Source organism: Apodemus sylvaticus, chromosome 20, assembly GCF_947179515.1.
Source record: "Apodemus sylvaticus chromosome 20, mApoSyl1.1, whole genome shotgun sequence".
NCBI classification, from domain to species: Eukaryota; Metazoa; Chordata; class Mammalia; order Rodentia; family Muridae; genus Apodemus; species Apodemus sylvaticus.
This window is the reverse complement of record NC_067491.1, coordinates 40,502,992-40,525,270: the sequence shown is the minus strand read 5'-3', so window position 1 is coordinate 40,525,270 and position 22,279 is coordinate 40,502,992. Positions and strand designations below refer to the sequence as shown.

The 22,279-nt window shown below is 40.7% G+C and overlaps 1 protein-coding gene and 1 long non-coding RNA gene across 3 annotated transcripts in view; one reads left to right on the top strand and one right to left on the bottom strand.

Moving 5' to 3' along the window:
- Positions 1 to 3,694: 3,694 nt before the first annotated feature.
- Positions 3,695 to 17,308, bottom strand: LOC127671021 (uncharacterized). Its single transcript, XR_007974658.1, has 3 exons — positions 16,963 to 17,308; positions 9,007 to 9,125; positions 3,695 to 7,985 (listed from the first exon to the last, which is right to left on the bottom strand). It is a non-coding gene; the product is annotated as an uncharacterized LOC127671021 (long non-coding RNA).
- Positions 17,309 to 17,386: 78 nt separating this feature from the next.
- Positions 17,387 to 22,279, top strand: part of Cep83 (centrosomal protein 83) — a 108,296-nt gene continuing 103,403 nt past the window's right edge. The window contains exons 1-2 of one of the 2 annotated variants that reach the window (XM_052165533.1): positions 17,387 to 17,763; positions 19,002 to 19,050. The gene's annotated coding sequence lies outside the window, so the exon portion shown is untranslated. The remainder of the gene's footprint in view (positions 17,764 to 19,001; positions 19,051 to 22,279) is intronic. The other variant, XM_052165532.1, reaches the window with a different exon arrangement.

Here is a 22,279-nt window from a genome sequence, read left to right as displayed (position 1 = left end):
GATCATTACTTCAGAAAAGTGTATACTAGGAGGCTGGGCACAAAGCTCTAAGCTAGAATGCTGGGCTCGCATGCTGTATCACATAAAGCTCTGAGTTCCATTCCAGCACCACAAAGTATAAGCTAGTAGCTACATTCATAAGTATCATTACTTATTTTACTACCAAAAAAAAATCCTTAAATACTGATATGTAGTTATGCTCATGATAGTTGATACAAGTTTCCCAAAAATTCTAGCTTCCATCTAAAAGTTCAAATTTTGTCATTGGGAATAAATATCAGTTATTTTCTTTGTAGTGGTTATACTTTAGGAAATAATTACCAAATACTCAAGGCCAAATAACCACTGTTTGCCAGTGCTCTTTCAAGTAAAACTAGAGTTCTATAAGTGATTAGCTCAACAACTCAATTATACAAATACTTCTCCTTGAGTCAACTCTGCCACATGCTGTGCACAGCAGAAGTGATGTTTGATTTTAAAGAGCATCAGCACAGACCAGGACTATCTTTAGAATGGAAACTACTGTGCCCCACTCCAGGTTTCCTGAATCAAGAGGTGCAGGGTGAGGACAGTGTAGGCTCTAGGTCAGTGGGTCTTGACCCACAGGGGTCAAACGACCCTTTCACAGGGGTCACCTAAGACCATTGGGCAGCCCAGATATTTACATTATGACTCATAATAATAGCAAAGTTACAGTTTTGAAGAAGCAATGAAAATAATTTGATGGTTGGGGAGATCACCACCACATGAACTGCATTAAAGCGGTGAAGAATTAGAAGCACTGAGAACACTGCTGAAGGTGCTGACTCTTAAGGCTGGAAAGCAGCGCTTCTGGATTCCAGCAGTGGTTTTGTGTCTTCAGTGCAGAATCACCCTTCACTCTAGGAGCCTTTAGAGGGACTTCAGTTTAGTCTCTGAGGGACCTTGTAGTGAACGGAATGAGGCCAGGTATGTGGCAGGGGAGTCCCTGAATGAAGGCCTTCAGAAACCATCATTTAAAAATGTGGACTGTGTAGGAGATTTCAGGTTGTTAGAGATGCCAACATCAGCACCACCTTGAAAGACTACCTGAAATGTGACTTCATTAGCCTCATCTCAGATCCTGAATCAGAATCTCTAAGGCAAGGCCCAGGAATTTGTGTTTTAATCTTCTGATTTGTAGATCTGAGACCCACTGATGTCAGCATAACATCTCCATCCTGATTATTTTAAAGCAAATCTCATTTGGCATTTAGATATATCTAATTATCTAAAAAAATATAACCACATGCCACATGTCCTGTGAGAAGAGTTTATCATTCCTTAATATCAGATATCTAGTAATTCTTAGGTATTTTTTAATGTTTCAGATCAAAACCATGGTTTCATACATGCTGGTATTTGTAATTTTTAAAATAGTTGCTCTGATTCAGTTTAAGTAGGGTCTTCATATTGCACTAGGGAACAGACTATGAAGCCAGGCTGGCCTTATATTGTAGTGATCCTACCTCAGCCTCCTGAGTGCTGGGGTCACATGTAAGCTATCAGATTTGACTTGATATGTTTCATCTTTTTAAATATGCAATAATCACCTTAAAAACAAATAACCTGCTCTTGGTGTTCTTGAGGAACTGGGTCATTTGTTATTTTTCCACATTCTGGATTTGCTAATTTGTGACCCTGTGTGTTATTTTGTCATGTTCCCCTTTGTATTGATTGTGACTGTTAATATCCTTGAGCTTTGGGTTTGACTGGGTAAGAGGCAAGATTATTTCACAGAGAGACCCAGGGCCTTCTCATTTTATCATAGGAGAAGCCACTTTGTGTGTGTGTGTGTATGTGTGTGTGTGTGTATGACTTCGTTGTTTCTTATAACTTTGATTTTTTTCAAAACTCATTAACAATGGGTCTTAAATACTTTAACCTCCTTTGAAGCCCACCACCCACTAGAGGTAGTGGGAAAAAAAGGATATGGAGGAAGTAGACCTGGTTAGAAATGGTTCTTTGGAGCCACTCCCATCTGTGTTGTCTGGAAATCAGCAGTTCAGTTCACAGGTCAGCAGCAGCAGTTTGATCCACTCACCGGCACTTCGCGGATACCCCAGCAGTCCACTTCAGTAGAGTTTGGACAGCCAATAGGAATAAGCAGCAGTGGTATGTCCTAGCAGAGACAGCCAGGCCTCAGACAAATTGGCAGTCAGCAGGAGGGCTCTGGAGCAGCAGGGATGTCAGGACAAGTTCTCAGCTGTGCCTTTCTCAGTGAAGTGAAGGTCAGAAAAGATTCAAGACCAGCAAGAGATGCACAGCTAGCTCTACACCAAGCCCCAGTCACTGTCCACTGCGTCCTATTTATATTTCCTCCAAACATCAGGCGTCCTCCACAGGTCTTGCCTTGCCACGTGTCTTGCCTTAGCACGCGAGTATGATTTAGCAAAACTCCATGTAAATCTGTATCAGCTGACATCACTCTGCAAACTAGCCTGAGTCCTTGGAGGCAGCAAGAAGCCACAGCACACCAGAAACTTATTGGTGTGTGTCTTTCTATGGAGTCCTAACAAAAGGAGCCCAACTAGGCAATGTAAGGCAGACCAATACAAGCGTGTAGTTAGCGAAGGATACTTTCTTTCACCTGTGTCTGCTTCGGGAGACTGCTCCTTCACGTGTCTGTCATAGCAAAACACCATCCGACACAACTGACTTTCCAAAGAGCCCTTAAATTTCCACTTCAGTTTCTCGATGTTGTTAGTTTCAAGTGTTTGACGGCACGATCTCCTATATGGGCTTTCTCAAAAGCCCTCTGTGACACATGTATATTGTGATGATTTCCCTCCAGTCATTCTACAAAAGACCTTGGGCATCTCTACAGGATACTTATACTGTGGGAAGGAGGTTACCCAGTCAGCCAAGGATTTGCAGGCCCATAGTCTGATTATATTTGATAACTGGATACTTGAAAAATCAGCTTTCTATTACAGTTAGAGTTTATGAGAGTAGGTAATATAGTTCAAGTCTGGTTGGAAAAAATATCTACTTCCCTGGTCCCTGAGTCTTTAATTACAACAGACATCATTGGCAATTGAAGTATTAGTACTATTATATAGAGCTAATAGAGTGAGAAAGTTAAACTAAGAGACTCAAAATTGTCTTCTGTACAAGCTTAGAGAGAAAATAAAGAGCATCACAGGGAAAGGGGTCCATCCAGACTGCATGAAGATTATGACAGCAAGCTTAACCAAGTGCTGGGCCCAAGGGAATCTATGACAGGCATGCTGTCACTGATAGGGCAGCATAAGGCTTCAGGCACATGACTTATGGACAATGATTTGGTAAATGTTTTCTTTCATATTTAAATCAGAAACAAGGACAAGCAGTTCATAGTCGTATAAAGACAGTATTTCTAGCTTCTTTTCTCAGGACTATTAATTCTGTCACCTCCAGGACAGTATAGTCTGAAGAGGTCTGGACATCACACAAATACGTTGGACCAATAATGTTATGATTGAGAAGGGTGGAAAGAGGTCACTTATAGGGCAGAGGCCTTGGTAAGACATATGTTATATTCAGATAGCATAAGATAAACCCTAAGAAAATCACACAGTTCAACATGAAAAGTTTTAGAGGTCCAGTAGTCAGTGGTAGGTGGAGACATTCCCTCCAGAATAAACCACACTATATTGTGCCTTATACTTAACAGTGGAATCTGGAAGCAACAGAGTTACACAGGAATATTGCCCTTTATTAAGAGTACATCCAGGAGCAACAAATGGCTTTGTAACAGTGTGGACTGTCATATACACGGAGATCACAATATAGATGTCTTAGGTAACATAGAAAGGTGATATCTCTAACAGGATTTAACTCCCTTCAGGAAACCATTCTAGATATGGTACCAGACAAACACAAAAAACTTGACCATGGGGTATCAAGTTACTATGTATTTGAAAAATTCAATATGAGCTAAATCCTTAGGAAGATGGGCCCAGCAGCAGGTCTGGTGGATTGTAAACGATGTATTGTAGTAGGAGGAATGAATCAACTGCATGAACTTGTATCCCAGATCTCTATAACCATGCACCGAGCTTGAACCAGAACATCTTCCTGCCCTAACTAAGAGAGGATGTTGGCTTGTTATATAAAAAATTCAGCTTGGTAGACAAAAGGTATACCTACACGTAGGTGACCCTAAAGACAGTGGAAGGGAAAAATCTTGCTAATTGCAAAGCTTTCACCCATAACTTTTCATTCACCCTATGTGGAATAAGAGTGAATTTGTTGTGAAGACTCCTATGCAATGCCACGGCCTAGCCGAGGGACAGGGTCCCAGCAGGGAAGACCGGCAGGTCAGAGACAATGGAGTAGGGAAGAGAGTTTAGAACTGGAGATATACAGACACAAGGGGTGAGGATCCTTTTTTTATTATATTGTAATCAAATATAATCATTCATTTCATTCATATCATTGAATGCAAGCCAAAAATAATCACAGTCAATATATATAAAAAGAGTAGAGGAAGTTTACTTGCAATAGATAAGAGAGAATTCAGGTGTCCTTTCCAAAGCTCTTCCGACAAAGCAAGCATGGGAATTTTATTCTGAGAGCCTATACATTCACATAAGGGCTGGCCCAAGACTGAGCAATGAGTATGCTTAGTTAAGGAGTGCATCCCTGGGGCTGGAGAGGTGGCTCAGTGGTAAAGAGCACTGACTGCTATTCTGAAGGTCCTGAGTTCAAATCCCAGCAACTACATAGTGGCTCACAACCATTTGTAAGGAGATTTGATGCCCTCTTCTGGAGTGTCTGAAGACAGCTACTTACATATAATAAATAAATAAATAAATAAATAAATAAACACATCTTTAAAAAAATCAAAAGAGTACATCCCTGTGCAAATTCAGTTTAAGGTCATAGTTTTAAAAGAGGATATAGTAGACATATTCTGGAGGTTGCAGAGCAAAAACTAATGAGTAGACATGCCTCACAGAATGCTCTGCTGCTTATGCCATAAAGCCTTATGTGCAGATAAAGAAAGGATACCCTGAAGGTTCATCAACATAGGATTCTGTCCCTAAAGGTGCCTGTCTTGCCTAGTGGCTAATGACATGTTCATTCTGACTAGAACATTCATTATGAAAGAGAAACAGAAAAATTCAAATTGACAAAGGATTCTATCTGTTGGTGTTAAGTGTTTGTCATGACCCACTCTAGACCTGGCACTAAGACAACACATGAGCAGCCATGTTTGCACAGGAGACTATATGAAAGTCATAACATAAATTCCCAACTACAAAAGCCAACCCTTACCTACATCTGTTTCTAAAGAACCTGCTAGGAGCAGAGACCTACACTGTGTTCCCAATACTGCAGTATTACTCGAGACAAATCAGATACCTGGTCAATAACATGGACTCTTTCCATTTTGGAGTGGCTAGTGGTCTATCCCAATGGGGATAAATACTGGGTATGGATTTGTTGTTCTGCTTTTCAGGGGCTTAGCTGATATTATCATTACTTAGGGCCTTAAAGAATGCTTGATCCATAGGCATGGGATCCAATTCAACAGCATGCAAACGGGACCTACTTCACAGTACAAAGATAATATGTGAACTCATGACCAGGAAATCAACAGGGTCATTCAGGCTGACAGATCACCAGGTGTTAGAGATGTCCCCACCCACATGTCCTCCAATCTCAAGTAAAGAGATTCCCGTCAGGGAACAGGTAAAGCAAACGAGTTATCTAGGTTTACTGTAGCAGGGGGAAGACAAAGGCAAGACAGGAGGGTGCTGTGCTCCCAGTGCCAATGGCCAAGGATGCCCCTCATCTGGATTTCATCACCAGTTCTCCTTGGTCTATCCCTTGGGCAGTCTGGAGAGTTGCCCTCCTAAAAAAGTGGAAGCTTTCTCAGAAGCCATTACCCACAATTCAGTCTGTTACAATTAGATGCATGGTTATCCATGAAGGTTTAACTACCTGTAAATTTTACGTTTACTAAGGGAAAGGGCAACAATACCTTGCACACGTTCCTGCAGGGGAGGGCAGGACTCCTGGGCCCTGCTGAAACATTGTGGAGTTCTGCCTCTTCTTATACCAGTTCAGGTTGGCTATTCACAGCCAGGTGCAAGCCTTCTTATTTACCTTCCTCTGTGTTTCTGACCTTGCTGTTTAACCCTAACGCTTGCTTTCAGAGTAAAAATGGTAGAACTGAAGTGCCAGTTCAGAAGAAGGATTTCATAAGGATTAAGCGCCATCCTTCAGGAAACGGTACGTACACCGTCTTGGATTATTGTCCCTACTAAGAACAAACACATGGTTCCAAGAACAAAACAGAGAAAGCAGAAATGACCCCACTGAACACCAGTCCTACTGACTTGTTAGGGACACTTTCCAGTCCCCACAACTCTGTACACTGAAGGTATAAAAGTCCTGGCTTCCAAATGGGATGCATTTCTGCCAGGAGACCCAATAAGAGTCCTACTAGACTAAGTTAGAGCTACTGTTTGGACATTTTGAATTATGGACCCAGGTATGATCAGGCCAGGATTTCCCATCTTGGCAGTGGTAACTGAGCTAGAGCAATAGGAAACCAAAATGATACTAGGCAGAGAAAAACTTATAGGTTATTAATCTGGGAACTTTTTGATTCCAAACTGTAACGTGTAGAAATTCCAGAGTGAGATGTAAATGAGTACCAATATACATTTTTTTTTTAAAGCCAGGAATGAGGATATTGGTCATACAAGCTAAGCCCTTTGGCTTATGGAAGAAACAACCTAAGGGGAATAGAAGCTGCCACTGACTGTGGAGCAGAATGATAAGTAGCACTTGTAGCACTGAAACCAACTAAGTGGCGGGAGCTGTGGTCTGCCTTAATAAAGTACTTTCTCAGGAGGAGAGGCCCAGAGAGATCATGGAGGAGCTGCTTCCCACACACGGTGGCTTAAGAGTCTCTGCTAGGATGACAAAAAGGGACAGCAGGACTGAAATAACCATGAAGGAGTCAAGAAATACAGATACAAAAGCCTGTGATGTAACAAATGGCAGGAATGGATACTTAGAAGAAGTAGATGAAGAAGAAGAAAGAGCCACATAAGAATCCTCTGGATACATGTTTCCACAGGGTGTAGTAGATGACTCAGCTAGTAAAGTGCTCATCTAATATGGTGGATCACCCCAGTCCCAAGAGGGCAGAGCCAGGCAGATCTGGGAAACTCGTTGGCTAGTCAGCCTATCTGAACTGATGAATTACAGGTTTAGTGAGAGACCTTGGGCCAAAGCCTAAGGTGGAAGAATGATAGAGGAAAACACCCAAAGTCAACCTCTCTCCTCTACACCCATGTGCACACATGTGCAGGCATACACATGTATCAAGTACACATGCCACACACATAAAAATCTCCAGTAGAAACTAATAATGGTGGGGTTCATGTCCAAAGATCAAGACACAAATTAAAAATAAGGCTAAAATTCCATCAAAACTAGAATAGTGAGAAGCAGTTTCTGGGCAATGCACAACTTGAAAGCATTTCTTAGGGTAACGTAAAATTTACCTAATGGAAAAGTCTGAAAACTATCTGCAAAATAAGCAAAACAAACAAAATTCAATAAGACAAAAGAAAAAACCCAAAACTCAGCAAATAGTTTAAGACCATCTAGGAAAATATGGCTAGCTGTGAAGGTCAAAATGTGACCACAAACCACACTGACAATGAAGCCTGGACAGGAAATCTTAGGGGTTTATGGCAAAGCTTCTGATACTGGAAGCTGATATACTTCTGTAAGTTCTAATGTATCTTCCCTGATAACCATAAGCAAGACTTAAATGATGTTGTGAAATTTCCCCCAAAGTTTCCAAATGCCTTCTGAGTTCAAAAGAAGGAAAATTTTGTAATTCAATCAGAACTGTGAACATTGGTGCAGGCTGGAATGTTCCCTCATCTTGTTTTCCAGGCTGGAACTCGACTTCTGAATTTTAATGTCTCAAATTTTCTTATTCTGTATCCAGTATCCTGGTTGAAAAGAAAAGAGATAAAAGGGAACACATCAAAAAAGGGCATATATCAATTATTTTATATTATTTTATATTAGTTATAATATATTTATATGTATACACTATGTAGTGTGTCTATATATATATACATCTATCTAATATATCTATATTCTAAATATTATCTTGATTATATATATATATATATATATATATATATATATATATATATATATATATATATATATATATATATATATCTTTGCAGAGAGAGAGAAAGAGAGAACTACAGCTAGCCGACAGTTTCCCAAGTGTTGCGTCTTGGGGATTGGTTCAGTTACAAGCTGTAATCTTCCTGAATTGCTCCCACCAAAGGCTGAGCAAAGCTGTGTCTGTCCAAACTGGGACTTAAAAGTCATTTCCCATGCATCTGAGCCTCCTTATTGATATGGTGAAGGCTTTCTTGCAGCTGTATTGTGGTTTTCTTGCAGTTGTATTGTAGGGGTTATACCAGTTTGAAGACTCTCCCAGTTTACCGTTCTCCCCTGTTCTTAAATCCCATTCCTTTACTCAATACCATGCATGCTTAATTCTATCTTGCTTACTTCTTCCAGAGCTCAAGCTAGGTAAATGTTCTGTAGTGAAGGATGTTTAGTATTCCAGGAGTCTCCTTAAAATGCTATACATAGCATTGGCCCCAATCTTGAAGCCACATGTAATTTATAAAACACTTCTTTAAGAACAACTCGGAGTGTGATTAAGATCACAACATTTAAGAGTTGGAAGAGAGCTTATAGATTAAAGAGAGAAGACTGATCATTCCCTCTTTCTTTATTCTCTTGGTTCTCTTTCTATTCATTCTCTAGCCTAATTCTTGATCTTCAGTTGAAATGGATAGCTTTATACAATAGGCCATAAGTATCAAAGAGGCTGTATAGCTTTAGAATTCAGAGAAAAAAGCTGGAAAGCAATCATCTTCTCCATTGTAAACTAGAAAAAAAATCAGCATAGAATGGATGGAGACACTTATGTAAGTAACCTACCTTTTGGACTCTCTGTAAATATGATGTTTTGTGGTCACAATATTTTCCAAGTTTATTCTCAGGAAGATGTTCTTTGAAAATGGAGGTGCTATGAAGTAACCAACAGAAGACAGCATCATCTATAAAAGAATAGACAGCTTCAGCTTATGTTTGTTTGATAGGTATGTATGTAAAAGTAAACTGTTTTGCTTTTTCAAGTTTTGTCTTTCTGTGTAGCCTTGGCTTCCCTGGAACTCATTCTGTAGATGAGGCTGGCCTTGAACTCAGAGACGTGCATGTCTCTGCCTCCCAAGTGCTAGGATTAAAGGTGTGTGCTGCCACCTCCACCTGGTTAAATGACCCCCCTCTTTTTTCTAATCATGGTAAACATGATTTTATCTATTCTTTCAAAGAACTAATTATCTTGAGCGTGCATCTTTATGGAAGAACATTACTACTCAAGGGGATAAAAATTGGGTTTGGAACAAGCCCTTTAGATAGTACCATGATGTTTGGTCCTTCAAGGAGCCACAGCTAGAAACAGATATTCAGTAGATTTTTTATTTTAGGATTTCATGGTCATGAGAGGTGAAAAACAGTTGTGTCTCAGGGGTAGTGCCAGAAATGCCTCTTGAGTATCAGTTATGAAAACAGAGAAATCCAGTCTAAAGGAGAGAAAAAAAAGGGGCAGGGGAGAGACACTTGGGAAAGCATAGGTATGAAAGAGGAAGAGAGGAACAGACAGATGAAGGGAAATGTGTGTACATTTTAACGCTTTCATTCTCCACTGAACTCCATACAGCAGAAGTATTTCTCCTGGACATTCCAAAATACAAGCTATTCTTTATGTATTATTTCTGCCCCTGGCAACTAAGTATTAAAAGTGAAGAATAATCCTGCAATCCCTACTCTTTGTTGAAAGAATTCCTATATCTCACACCATACTGATTTGCTCAAGAATGCCCATGTCCTCACTTCTTATTTAAAATTTAAACTTGTAAAAAAAATGTCCTTATTAGGTTTCACAAGTACCCCTTTTCCATGAATTAGTAATATGAACTTTGATTGATAATACCAAAGGCTTTAATTTTATAGCATTTCCCCCATTGATCTATCATAGCAGACTAGCCCATTTATTATTGTTTGGGTACTCATTTTTTTTCCTTCAGTTTGAATGTATTCCTCGTGGTTAATATAGTGCTACTATTCAGGACTGCAGAGATGGCTCAGTGGTTAACAGCACTGACTGCTCTTCCAGAGGTCCTCAGTTCAATCCCCAGCAACCACATGGTGGCCCACAACCATCTGTAAAGGGATCTGATGCCCTCTTCTGGTATGTGTAAAGACAGCTGTAGCGTACTCATATTCAATGTGTGTGTGTAGTATTGTCTATCTGGGATTGAGTCCCAGATGCTCTATGGATAAGAAAATTTACAGATGTTCATGCCCCTTTTATAAAATACAATTGTATATAATATATATATATACTCTCTTGTATTCCTTAAAATTATAACTATATTATTTATTGTTATAATCTGTATCCTAAATACTCTCCTGAAAGTTCATTTGGCAAACAGTGTATTGAACCCTTGGGAGACAGTAGAGCCTTTATAAGATGGGGCCTACTGGGAAGTCATTAGTATGGGGGGGTATGTCCTTAAAGAGAGTAGTGGAACCCCAGCCCATCCCTTCTTATTTCTATTTCACGTCTCACCTATGAACTCGAGTAATTCTGCTCAACTGTGCCAGTGGTTCTCAACCTTCCTAATGCTGCAACTCTTCAATGCAGTTCCTCATGTTGTGGTGACCTCCAACCATAAAATTGTCTTTGTTGCTACTTCATACTCTAATTTTGCTACTATTATAAATCTCTGTGTTTTTCTGATTGTCTTAGGAGACCCCTATGAATGGAGTCATGACCCACAGGTTGAAAACTGTTGAACTATACACTCCTTCCCATTGTATGTTACCTCTTGAGTGGCCCAAAAGCAATACCAGGCTTATTCAACATGCACCACAATAGCCGCTGCTCCAACAGCACAATAAACTCTTGATCATTTTAAGTTTTTGTTATGACACACTTATGCCTACTATAATATAAATACTATGTAATTAAAGAATAACAAAAAATTTTGGATATACCCAGTACAATTCATTCATATATATACATATATGTATATATGTATATATATGTATGTACATATAAACATGTATGTATGTATGTATATATATGTATACACACACATATGGCTTTAGATATAGAATTTCTCAGTATAACTCTGAATGTCCTGGAACTCAGACTGCAGACCAGGCTGGCCTTGAAGGGCTTCAAACTCCACCTGTTTCTGCTTTCCAGTGCTGGAATTAAAGGTATGTGCCACCATACCATACCATAATTAATTTTCAATATTAAAAGATCAGTGGTTGGTATGACTGCTTATGATGTTCACCCTGGGTTGTATTTTTTTAATGGAAAAGTCTATAGATAGGTTAAATTTAAATTGTTAAGAGCATATAAATGTATCTTATTACAGCATTTTCATATATGTATTTGCTATTATACTTTGCTTGTCCCCTCCTTCCTTGTCTACTTCCTTATTCCCTTTCTACAATTAAAGTGTGTTTGTGTGCGCGCGCGTGTGTGTGTGTGTGTGTGTGTGTGCATGATGTACATACACGGCACACATGGGAAGGTTTGAGGACAACTTTGTGGGTTCTGCTCTCTCCTGTCACCTTTAGACTTATTATTATTTGTAAGTACGCTGTAATTGTCTTCAGACACAACAGAAGAGGGCATCAGATCTCATTACAGATGGTTGTGAGCCAGCCACCATGTGGTTGTATCTGGAGAGCAAGTGTACTCATAAATAAAATAAAAATAAAAACAAATCACCTTAAAATTTATAAAACCTTTTTTTCTTGGACTCTGTACAAGTGGAACAAAATATCACGCACTATGCTATGCCCAGATTCTTTTTATAAAAATATTTGTGAGATTTATTCATGTTTTGGGGTATATTGACAAGCATGTTCCTTTTATTGCTGACTTGTCTAGTGTGTGACTATATATAATATATATTTCATATTTTATCTGTGTTCCTCTGATAGTTATGTGGCTACTCTTTATTATGAATAAGGTTGTTCTTAACATTTAGTTTTCTTGTGAACTTGAATTTCAGTCAAGTAACTGAAATGAGTAGATCATGCATAGGTTAGATTGATGTTTAACTTTAAAGAAACTGCGAAACAGCTTTTTAGCATATGTTACAGTAAACACCAGTGATGTGTGAGTCCCAGCTGCTTTATATAATCACTGACATTTGACTGACTTTAGCTCCTCAATGTGTGGAATGGAATGGAATCCACTATAGTTTAAACTTGAATTTCTTGTCACTAAAGATTATAGAACATTCTTTATCAAGATACTCATAAAATTTATTCCTTAATCATTTAAAGTTTTAGGTCATTTGTTCATTTTTTGAGACAGAATCTCACATAGTCTAGGTCTTTTAAAAAAATTAAATTTTTTATTCTTGGTGAATTTTACATCATGCACCTGACCTTTTTACTCCACTCTTGCACTTTTGCAAAGGAAAAAAAAAAAAACCAGTAAAACCATCTCACCATGGAAGCTGTGTGTCACAGTGTGTCACGCAGTACAGCCTTTGCACACATCCGTGTTTGCAATGACCATTCCAATGAGGCACAGGTCTAGCCTGAGGTCACAGGTCTAGCCTGAGGTCTGGTCTGCTGCACTATCAGTGTTGGGTCTTCCTTGGGCGCTTCTCTGTCATCCTGTTGTTGCTCTGTGTCTTAGAGATCCTGGAGCTATGGATCTGCAGGACCAGACCCTGCACATGCTGCAGCAGTTCAGATAGGGCCAGCTCAAAGCCTTGGGTCTGGGCCTTGGTAGTAGCTGAATTGGTCAGCCCACCAGCTCTCCTGTGCCTACCCCACCACAGTAAGATCTCCAGCATTGCCCTGACTATCTCACTCTGAGTTGAAGCTGGCCAGGTGCAGGGCCAGATCTCAGGCTGTCATCCAGCCCCATGACACCAGGGCCAGCTCTATTGTGCTGCCAAGGAGAGGTGCAGGGCCTGCTCTCTCAAATGCTGTAGCCCTGTGAGGGATGGTGCAAGCTCACCCTCAGGTGATGGCAGTCAAGGAGTGGGGCCAGCTCAGCACAGCGCTCAGGTATCACATGGCCTTAGACAGCCCAGACAAAGCCTTTGTTGTCTGGGTTATATGGCCTTTGGTGCCAATAAGGGCCTCTGATGTCAACTCAGACCCTAGCTTTGATAGGGCCATTGACCCAGACATGTCACTGGAAGCAACATGGGGCTGGATGTCAGTCTCTGGTTCATCTTAAAACACTGATAAACTGCACTAAGGTAGGTTCCCAATTTCCCTTAATACGTGGCTATCTAGTTTTCCCAGTACTATTTATTCTTTCTCCTATCATATCTGAAAACAATATACAAATATACATTTCTGAGCTCTTCAATTATGTTTCATTTATCTACACAATTTATATTTATGACAGTACTGTCATGTGTGTGTGTGTGTGTGCATGCGTGTGCCCCTGTGCTTGTCTGTGCCCACATGTGTAGAAAGCAGAGGTTTATGTTAGGTGTCTTCCTCTCCCCATTTCCATCTTCTCTTTTGAGAGGGCCTTTCACTAAATCTGAAGCTGGCTGTTTTGTCAAGACTAGATGACCTGTGAGCCTTCAGGATCTGCCTGAAACCCACGTGCATCCGGACTACAGATGTGTGCTGCTGTGCCTAGTTTTTACATGGGTGGTACAGATCAGGTCTTCATGCCTATGCAACAAAAAGCATGTTATTCCCAGAGCAATCTTCTCGGCACTAAATTATTGTAGCTTTGCAACAAGTTCTGAAACCAGGAGCTGAATTTTTCTAATCTACAGACTTTCTTTTTGGTTAATTACATTGATTGGGGTCTCCTGGGTCCTCAGAAACCTTTTTTTCCTCTTTGAGATAGGATCTTGCTATGGTCTTGATCTCAGAGACTCAAGTAATCATCACACCTTGCTTTCCTATGTAGCTGAGACCACAGCTGAGTGCTGCCTCACTTGCGTTAGAAAACTTTGTCTTAACACTATTCCTAATCTTAGTGTGATCAGATTTCCTATTTCACCACAAAGTTTTCAAAAGATAACCAAACTACTCAAGGAAGTTCCCTTCTGTTCTTAGCTTGTTGAGACTTAACATTGAGTTTTGAATTTTGTAAAATACTCTTTTGCATCTGTGGGTTTATGGTTTTTATTCTTGTTCTATAACTGCCATGAACATTTATATACTATTTTTTTTTTTACAATTAAATGTATTAAATTTCGTACTATTTGGTGATGCTATCTAATTTTCTATGTTGTAAACTTTGATTTGCTAATATTTAAGAACTTAAATGCCTATGTTTATGAAGAGTATTGGTCTGTGATTTTTCTTATGTTATTGGCAAATTTTGGTACTAAGATTATGTTGAACTCATGAAACTACTGTCTTTCTGAAACAGGGTAGCACTGGAACTCTTTACCTAAGGAAATTCATTAGTGCAGCTGTATGTGCATGGAGTTCCCTGTCAGGGTGTTAATGTGTTCTGTCCTGAGCTATTGGAGTGCTTTGCTCCTGCTGTGTCTGCTCCTGCTGTGTCTGCTCCTGCTGTGTCCCTTCCTGCTGTGTCTCCCAGCCTTCCTCCCCTGGGTCTCACAGGATGGCAAGTGTCACTCACTTCTTCCCAACCCATGGCAGCTTTGACAAGTTTGTTTTTTTTTTAAATGTCTTTCATTTAGTTATTACTAGCGTAAGTAACCCAAGTATCTCTTTAAATTTTACATACTTCTATTAGCACTGGGACTATAATAGTGTGTGAATTTACAAAAACATAGACAAATGATAAGAGAAGGAAATGTGTAATACCTAGCAGAAAGATATATGCACAGAAAGAGCAAAAATAATCCAGGGGTAGAGGGAATTACAAGACACGATGAAAACTACCATGAGGGACACAGAGAACACAGGAGGGAGTTCAAGCAGAAAAGTCAGAATCAAGATATGTGGTGAGTTAGTGGTCAGGTCTACAAGTTTGTCAAATTTATGGCAAAATTAACAAAAAAATAGCTTTATACTCAGATCACAAGGCTGCATACTTATGTAGGTCAGCGGTTTCTTTCCTGGCATGTCTTATAATTAAAAAACATAACACGATCTCAGTTTCATAAAATAATAAATTCACAAATTAAAAAAATCTTAAGGTTAAAACACCCAAAAGATAAAAAGCAGCCTCACATCCTTAGATTTTGTACTCATATTTATCAACATATATGCAGTCATATTCTGTATACTGTGGTCTGTATTTTGCTTTTTCTTTTGGACAAATATGACCCAGATTCCATGGACATATGCAATAGAACACTTTGATGGGTCAAGACTATTCTATAGTATGCACACACCATAATTGTCTTGTTATAGTGATACTATATACCATGAGTATGTAATATAAACATGATAGTCAACAATATCCTTAGGAATCTTTTTTTTCCTTTATGTGCGACAGAGGATATTGCTTATATAAGTCAGGTTATACTATTATTGCCGTCATATCAGTGGTCACAAAAGAATTGTATTTTCACAGTCCTGTCAATACTGGTAAGCAAAGGATCTGTTTGGAAGGTGGACACCTTTTAATTTGTCAACTGGGTGTTTTTCTTGGAGACTGTCACGATATATTTGTGCAATTTTCTCTTTTGTGTCAGAGTCTTACTTATATGCCCAAGATGACCTCAAACTCCGACCCCAGTGGCTGGAGTGCTGGAATTACAGACACATGCCACTTCTGTCGATTTTTATTATTTAGGTGTTGAAATTTATAACTGATTTTCTAAAAGCTGTATGTTGGGATATTTTTTTCCCAAATGCTATGAATGTATTTTCTTATGGTTATTTTCAATTTTTGTGGATGTATGACAATTTTTGTTATTGTAGGTTATTTCATCTTTGGAAAAGGCCTTTCTAACCACAAGGTTATCAATATATTCACCTTGATATTCTATTAAAAATATTGCTATTTATACTAATCTGTGTCTTTATGTGGGTAGGTGTATGACTGCAGATGTTCTCCGAGGCCAAAAGGTGTCAGATCCCGAGAGCTGGAGTTACAGGCCGATTTGAGCAGCAGGACCTGGGTTCTGGGACCTGAATATGGGTCCTTTGGGAAAGCAGCGAGCGCTCTAGCCACTGTGCAATCTCTCCACTATGGATTTTTCTCCTATTTTTAATGGTTTAAGTATTCATCTAGCATTTACTCTTGTGTGAGAAATAAATTTTTCTTCAGTTGCTAGTCATATCTCCCGTCTTCTCACTTTCCAGTGGATTTTTTTTTTAACTGGTTATGAATGATTTGATTTCAGGATCTAGGGAAACCGTTAGACATAATTGAATTTACAAAACCAGGGGTTAAGATAATCTATAAAAATGCCGTGGCACTTGATATAGGAGTGTTCAGCAAATTGTTACTGTCAATGTCACACACACAGGACTTCTGCTTTCTCTGCTCTGATTGTGAATGTGTTTATATAACCTACCCATAATAGTATGCATAATAGCATGCACATATTCCAAGAAAAATGTGACAGCTCTGGTACCATTCTACCCAGAGGCCGGATATAGTTTTCTTATGGACAAACATAAGCTGTGCTTCACAATGCAGTGTCAAGACCCCAGGCCACAGAAAGGAGGCACTCAGCAAGCGTGGGTACGGACAGGACGCCTGTTTCTCCCATCGCCTACCTTGAAACGCTGAAAGCCTAGTTTATCTCAGCCTTTAGGTCACAAATATTATCAAAGCTGTCACCAAGTGTCAATTTAGTTTGCAGCCTGGAGATCAAGAGCTCACCCTGTTAGACCCCTAAGAGTAGGTGGGCTTACATGAAGGGACTGGGGCAGGAAGGAGGTCCTGACCTGACTTCCCTGGTGGCAAGCCGGGGCGACTCCGCACTCGCAGGCTGACTGGGTGCCAGAGCCCGAAAATCCGCCCAGCAGGCACGACGACAGGCGGGCAGGGACAGAGGTGGCAGCGAAGAGCACCGCCCAAGCCCCCCAGAGAACGAAGTGTGACAAGGGCGGGACGAGGGCAGAGAGTCCCTCAACCCACCGGGAGTCGGGCGTGGGGTGAGATCCGCCGTTCCCCGGGCTCGCGGGCTTCCGAGCGGCCCAGAGGGACGTCCCAGAGTGGCATCCTCACTTTTCCCACCGTGGCAGCGGCTGCCCGCGCAACCGCCGCCCGCTTCCCGCCCCAACGGCTCTGGCCCTGGGCGGCGCGCGGTGCCAATGACGTAGAACAGGGGGGCGGGACTTCCTGCCTCGTGCACCGCCCTGGCTCCGGGACGTGGTCCGCTCGGGAGTGGCGGGCGGCGGGCTGAGGGGGCGGCGTGTCTGCTAAGGAGGCCGGGCTGTGGAGGAGGAGCCGGGCTTGCAGCCGCCGCCCTCTCGGCCCTCTGAGTTTCCCGGGCTACCTCAACCTTCCCCAGGCGTGGGTGCCCTCGCGTACAGCCCGGCTCGTCCGCTCGCCTCCAGCCCCGAGGCGGCGTGGCGGGCTGGGCCCACACCCCAGCCCACCGGTGGGACCGTCCGGACCCCGTGGCCCCAATGCCTGGGCGAGCAGAGCGGAGTGGGTGGCGGTGGTCGGAGCTGTGCCGGGGCTCCCGGGGCCGAGCGCGGCTGCTGTGCTGGGGCAGGCTGCAGGGACCGTGTGTGAGTTTGGTAAGTCACCTCTCTTTTTAGGCGTGCTGGGCTTGGAATCCTGCAGCACTCCTCCGCGCCCGCCCTTGAACCCTGGGTTTTGTTTCCCGGTGAAGTAGTGGAAGCGCGTGTTAGGAAGGCAGGCCCTGAGATGAGTTCTGGATGCATGTCTTTTTATTATTATTATTATTATTAAGCACGTGAAACTCCTTTCGGCGCCCCTTTGGTGCACTGCGGCACGGTAGCCAGCGGAGTAATGGGGTTAATGTAAAGCACCCCCAGTTTAATTTGTGGTGGAAAAGCAACACTGCCATCCTCTTCCTTGTCCTCAAAGATAGTTGTAGCAGTGATGTTTGCAGATGTTGCAGAGGTAAGGCCTGAAATATGGGAAGTGTAGTTTGGGCTCGGTACTTTGGCAAGTTGTTAGTCCAGTTTCTGACTATGATAAAGGGACCCTTGGCATTTTAAAAATGCCCTAAAGGGCATGTAAGTGTCTTTTAAGTCTTTGTAGTCTTTGCTTACCTTCTAATTATCAGGCCACTTTCGTCTCAAAGATGCTGAGGATAAGGATGAATTTGTTCCGGTTTTTTTTTTTTTAATATGTAGTGAATTTATTTTATATTCGGGCAGTTAGTATAAAGTACTAAACTGAGATCTAAAGAACTGTGTAGGTTGTTAAAGCAGTGCTTCTGTTACCAAGCAACATCATCCTAAGTAAACAAGTCTAATATTCAACTAGAACATAAGTAAATGTGGCCTGTTAATCTGAGTTTGGAGCTCTCCAAATTTATGCTTTTAGTTTATAGGTGGTTACCTTTGTACCCCTTTGTGTTCAGATTTGATTTCAAGCCAGTTTTATTTAGAACTATTAGAATGCTTTCTGTTGTCATACAAGACTCTTTGGAGAGTTGTAAATGGATTTGAGTTCTTTTTGGTTGTTACTTATCCCAGAGTACGTTGGGTATTTCTCTTTGAGTATTTCTTTTCTAATGAGATAAAGTATCAAGCTGTATTTAATATTCTTAAATGACAAGACGATAGCAATTTAGAGTTACATACATTGAGAGATTGGGAAACAGTACAGTTTTGAAGCCTTGGTTTAGCAGTAGCCTTGGTCTACACTTGTTGAACCGTTAATGATATAACAAGTGGTAACCTAAGTTTTTAAATGAATTTACTTTATTAAGTGTTCTGTTTGGTGGGGAAAGCATTTAAGACAGGGGCTAGCTTACTTTGAACTGGCAATTTCTCTGCCGCAGCCTCCCGAATTCCAGGACGGAAAGAAAATGAAGCTATAACCACTCCAAGGTATGGTTGAGGAGAAGGGTTTACTGTAGATGTAAAGGAGAGAACAGGCAGAGGCAACCAGAAGGGTCTAGACTGAATGGTGGTCAACAGAATAGACGGACTATGGGAGGAGAGGGGGAGGGGGCAGGAAAGGACGGAGGAGGAGAAGAGGCCCAGGTGTGGAGAGTGAAGTGGAACCAAGAGTCCAGAGAGTCCAGCTGGGGAAAGGGAGGGACGCTCAGGGGCTGGAGAGGTTTAGGGGAGGGCTGGGGAGGGTATGCCAGCCAGGAGGACTCTGAAGCAGGTGCTTGTGTGTAGGGATAGAGGGGGCCTAGAGGCTAGCATAGATCCTGACCAGCATCTCAGGCTTAGGTTGATGGAACAGCCTTGGGTCCTTTTAGCCAGAGATAAGAAGAATGATTTAAGTCCCTGAGGGAATGCTTTTTTTTTTTCTCCCCCTCAATGTCAAACTTTGGGAAAAGGAGTTTCTTGGGACATAACTGGGACCACAAGCCAGAATGATTGGCTTAAATGATCTTTTTGTTGTTTGCCTTTTTATTATTTACTTATTTATTTGTTGTTTTAAGTTGAAGTTTAAGTCTTGTAATTTTGCTCACGCTGATCTGGGACCCACTATGTCTTCCTCATTGACTTTGACCATCTGGCAATTCTTGTGGCTCAGTCTTCCCAGTGCCTCTGAAGCCACCATGACATCGATTTGAAACTGTGACAAATGATGTCTTTAAAGTCAAACTATAGCAATAGGAATTGGAACATCAGGTTCGTACACCCTTACTAAAAATCTCTAGCTTTCATTTTAGTTTTCACTTACTGTGTCCTTCAGATGCTGAGGTTGATGTACTGAGCCATTGTCCAGTGCTGGAGTTATTGGCAGTCGTGAGCCCACCTATGTAGGTGCTGAGACTTGTGTGTCTGAGAGGAGCAGCTCTTTAAACCGCTGAGCCCCCTCTCCAGTTCCTCCTCATCGCAACTAGTTTCTTAACCTATAGTGACTTCTTCAAAATTGTCTCACCTTGGCTTCCCAAGATCTTATTTACTTTATTATGGAAAAAGGGCCTTTGACCAAACCATTTTTTCCTTCCATTATCCTTTAAACCTGTTTTCTTCTTCCTGTATCAGTCTTTTTTTTTTTTTTTTTTCCTTCTTCTTCCTGAGGCAAGGTTTTTCTGTAACCCTGGCTGTTCTGGAACTCACTCTGTAGACCAGGCTGGCCTGAACTCAGAAATCCGCCTGCCTCAGCCTCCCAAGTGCTGGGATTAAAGGCACACACCACTGTCCCGCACCTGTATCAGTCTTGATTTCTTTCTACACTGCCCCAATTTCTTCCCTTTTTTTGTTTTTTAAATAAATCCTTTTCTGTAAGGTTAAGTTTAACTGTGACATTTGAAATTCTACAGTATGTGTTTGTGAATCATACTTATTTGATATTTAGACTGGTCTTGTCTTCCTAACCAGATTAACCTTTTTCATGAGCATAGCCTTTTTTTTTTTAAACAGAAATTGTTGAAAGAAAGTATGTTTCTTGATTGACACATGTTCATTTGAACTGCAGAATAATATAGTAGAAGTCAGAACATAGCAGTAAATCACAAGATGGGAAATTAAAGAGTGGGGGAATCACTGAAATCAAAAGGGAAGTTTTGTTCCTAGAAAGTATGAATGACTATTTGAGACTTTCCCATGACATTAGCATCACTAAGAACTCCCACAGGAATTCTGGCTCTACTCCCTTGGTGCTTGGTGAGTTTGGTCAGTTTCCTGGTTCTTCCCTAGAAGAACTTTAGTTTTAAAATGTGAGTCCCTTTAATCTTCCTTTCCTTTCTTTTTCTTGCATCCTCCTGGTCTCTCTCCATCACATTTCACGTTTTTTTCCATTCTACATTCTACATTTTGCTCGGTCAACACTTAATTTATGAAACCGTGTCAATACTCTCCTAAGTTCGCAATCCGAATCTCCTAAATTACAATCTGCTGTTCATCGCCTGCTTGTCTTCTGGCAGGTCTACCCTTTCTGGATCACAGATAACTACTAACTGCCACATCAAGTCTAGTGCTATTTCTTTTGTGTTTGAGCAATATTCTAGGAGGAGAAACCAAGGAAGCTAGAAAATGCTCCATTGTTGCTTCTGTATATTATGACTTTAAAGCACTTTAAGAATTAAAATTTAGAGCTAGGAGGAACCTAGAATCTGACCTTTCCCTTTTTGAAAAGTACTGTATGACTTTTAAAATTGTAGATATTTTTAATAAACTTGCCGTAAATCATGTCTGATGCTTATAGCATAGAGTGATTTTAAGTGAAGTTATAAGAAGGTGAAGTAGGACATTTGGATATTTTTATAAATCTTCTTGGGTTCAGTGTTAGGTGATCTTGCCAGCCTAGCTTTTAAGTTGTTGCCCAGTAACCCGGTTGCAATAAAACATGGCAACCATTGAACACTATAGGGATTTCAGGCACAGTCCTAGCGCTGGTGTTAACGTTCATCTCTCTTATCTACATCACATAAATCAGACACAGGATTAAAGAGCACACAGTATGACCTTGAATATACTTTTTAGGGTGCTGACATAACTTCTTGTACGTTATTTTTCAGAGATGCGTTATAAATGTTTTGAATAATAGTGCATATAAAGGATATCTGAAAAGACTGGATCAACTAAAAGTCTGTAGAAAAATTATTATTAACATCAGTCTTCTCTACAGCTTATGTTGTTTATATTTAACTAGTTTATATATATATATAATATACATATATTTATATTATATTTATTATATATATTATATATATTATATTTAACTAGCTTATATATGTGTGTATATATATATATATATATATAAACTAGTTAAATATAAACAATATAAGCTTTTAAAGGTGTGAAGTTGAAATATACTTTTTTTGTGACTTCCAGAGTTACATGGAAGCCTTAGACCAGTAAACAGAATTTCATAGATCGTGGTTTTGTGAGAAGAGACTCAGGTCCAGGCGACCAGCTTCAGCGGGTGCTTCTTTTTCCCCCTCCACTTAACACACGCTAGAGTCACCTGGAAGGAGAGAACCTCAATTGAGGAATTGCTTGTATCAGATTGGGCTGTAGGCAAGCCCTGTAAGGCATTTTCTTGATTAGTGATTGATATGGGAGGGCCCAGCCTACTGAGGGTGGTGCTTCCCTGAGGCAGGTGATCCTGAAATTTGCTGAGCAAGCCAGGAGAAGCAAGCCAGTAAGCAGA